Source organism: Podarcis cretensis (genome assembly GCF_951804945.1).
Source record: "Podarcis cretensis genome assembly, chromosome: 2".
In the NCBI taxonomy this organism is placed as follows: Eukaryota; Metazoa; Chordata; class Lepidosauria; order Squamata; family Lacertidae; genus Podarcis; species Podarcis cretensis.
In genome coordinates, this window is record NC_137171.1 from 88,464,708 (window position 1) to 88,467,979 (window position 3,272).

Consider the following 3,272-nt stretch of genomic DNA (forward strand, 5'->3'; position numbering starts at 1 on the left):
CACATGACTGCCAGGGAGGTTATCACAGTAAAAGGCAGGGGAAGGCTTGAAGGAGGCTCGACCCAAAGTGGCGCCCTCATTGGCTGAGAGAAAGGCAAGGGGCGGGCCTGAGGTTTTGTCGTCAATGGAAGTATCTGGTATGCTCGCTCCGTTCGCCTTCCCTCTCCCTGGTCCCCCCCACCCCGCTCCGCTCCTCTCCCTCCACTTCTCCCCCCCCCCCCCCCCACCGCGCGGTCCATTTTTGTATCAAAGCCCAGGCAGGAATGTTTGGCTTCTGCTCCCCTCTGCTTACTCTCTCTGAGCCATGACAAAGAAGATCATGTGAAGGCGACGTAGAAATCCCTCAGGCGTATATTTAGAAGGCTGTTCTAACTTGGAAGAAGCACCCCGCCCGGGGGACAAATGTCCTTCTGACAATAGTTTGGCATTTGAATTGGTCTTGTTTTAGGGAAGGGCTGTAGCATCTGCCTCTTCCCAGGTTCGATCCCTGATGTCACCAAGTAAAGCTGGGAGTGATCTCCGCACCTGCTAGAGGAGCCCCAGCTAGATAATACTGTTGCACGCCACCCCAATCTCCCAGGGGTGCAAGATTCCAGGGGTTCCAGGCACTTACCAGGGTTTGGTCTCCTTGGAATGAAGGGCAGCAGAGACTGTGGTGTCTTTATGATATGTGGTTTATTTGCACGTATATTTTGCACGTGCTTCAGGTTAAGAACTTTGCTTCAGGATGAGAACAGAAATCGTGCTCCGGCGGCACAGCAGCAGGAGGAGGCCCCATTAGCTAAAGTGGTGCTTCAGGTTAAGAACAGTTTCAGGTTAAGAACAGACCTCCGGAACAAATTAAGTACTTAACCAGAGGTACCACTGTATTATAAGGGTCTCCACTTACAGCCTAACTCCCCCCCCCCCCCAGCTCATAACACTACTGCACTACTGAGGTAGAAGGACCTGGGGTCTAACTCAGCAGGAGGCCACTTCCAGGATGGGTGACCATACTTCACTGTTATGAAGACCTGTACAAGTAGCTTCTCCCTTGGTAAAACCCAGTGCTTTCTCTTTTTGGTTTTTGATTCACCTTGGCTTCTTCACAGTCATTTTCTTTGAGTTAGTAAACCCCATATCACCCCTGGATGAAACATAATGTTGGAAAAAGCATGCTCATTTGGAATCCTAAAGCTTGCATTACACACACACACACACACACACACACACACAGTGGTACCTCGGGTTACATACGCTTCAGGTTACATACGCTTCAAGTTACAGACTCCGCTAACCCAGAAATAGTACCTTGGGTTAAGAACTTTGCTTCAGGATGAGAACAGAAATCGTGCTCCGGCGGCATGGCGGCAGCAGGAGACCCCATTAGCTAATGTGGTGCTTCAGGTTAAGAACAGTTTCAGGTTAAGAACGGACCTCCAGAATGAATCAAGTTCTTAACCTGAGGTATCACTGTATACACACACACACACTTCAAAAATAATAGACTTGGGTTTTGTTTTTTGCTGCTTACTCAAGAGAATTGACCTTGTGTCCACTGTTAGAGTAATTGCCCTGCTGTACCCATTTTAAGGTAGCCTGATCCCTTGCCTGGGCGAAGTGCTCTCAAATGCTGCTGTTTGGACATGATGCAAGGGGAGTGCAAGATTAAATCATGCTGGGTGATTTCAAACAAAATGGGCCACAGCCTGAATGAAAGCATTTCAGTGTGATCGAGGGAAGCACACATGCCAAAATGTAGAACACAGAGATGACTTTAAGACTGTCATAATACACAGTGATCTGGGAAATGGGTGTGTGGTGGGGGAGAGGTTAAGAAATGGTGCAATGCTCACGCAGTCCACACTTAATCTCACGGTGTCATTCACTATTGTTTTAAAGATTTTAAAGGAGTGTCTATCCTATGCATCTTTCATCAGAAGCAAATTCCTTGTGCAGTGGAGGCCTGAACTTGCTTTCTCAGCTGTAGATCTCATTCTGTTCCATAGCGCCTACTCACTAGTAAGTTGGTGCAGGACAACACCCTCAGGGGCAAATCATACATTCTAAACGCACAGTCTGCCACTGAATGGGGGCGCATTTTCCCTTTAAAATAAAAGTTGGGGTGAGGTGGATCTGGACCACAGCACAGAGGATTGGGTTGACTCCTTCCTCCATGCTGCAATCCAAATTAAAATTGCCTCTTTGAAGCTCCGCCCACCCTGCAAATGGCAGCCTCTGGGTTATGTGATTCCCATTGAGAGTGCAGTGATGGCGTGTTGGGAGGGGATAACACCCACCTCCCTGTACACCAGGGCCCTGATCACTCCATATGGCTAGTATTTTAAAGGGGGGGGGTGCAATGGCAAACTAGGAGTTTTAAAATAGCACAGAGTTTGGCCCTTATTTAGCTTCTATCATTTTTAGATGGTCTTAGAGTGAGCGCACTGTAAGTTCCTAAAATGTTTTTCTTACACATTAATCTGAAACAAAGCAGCAGTTCCTATTGATTTCAATGGTGCTTACTTAGACTTGTAGAATCATAGAATTGTAGAACTGGAAAGGGACCCCAGAGGTCATCTAGTCCAACCTCCTGCAATGCAAGAATCCTGCCACAGACAACCCTGGGTGGGTTAATAGCCTTCTTGTTAACAGCCAGACACACTGGCCCATCCTTCCATATTCTTTCTTCCACTGGCCCATATGACCAGGAGTGTGCATCATATCTGGTGAATTGGGGTGATTTGGGGTAGACTTTCATGTTACCGAGGCAGATTGTGCTATTCACTAGGCATGTTGAGGTAAGAGGAAAGGGAACATCTAACTTGGCAAGTACCGGTAACTGCTGCCCTGGATTTTCCATTAAGTTTGCATGTAATAATAATAATTTAGGGGGAAAAAACCTCCTAAATTGTAAGAAATCATTACAAAAGTAACACTTCAAATGTCTGTCCTTTGCAGAATAACTGGATCCATCTATAATCCTAGTGGGAGACAAATAACATTGTTCTCTGTAGCTCATTTTTTCAGTCAGGTGTTAATTCTGACCAGAAAAGCCAAGACCATACAAAATTCTACTTCAAAACTCTACCTTTGTCTTCAAACTATCTCAGAGCTTGAGGAGGGGCCTCATCCATTTGCCCTCTGGCACAGAGCCCCTTCTCCTTGGCTTTCCTAATGGCTCTTCACCTTTCCTTTTTCTTTTTAATGGCTCATCTCCCAGGTGATTACCTCATTAGGAAACTGGCCTGGCTTATATTTTAACCCTTGCTGAATCCAGAAGTTCATTGTCT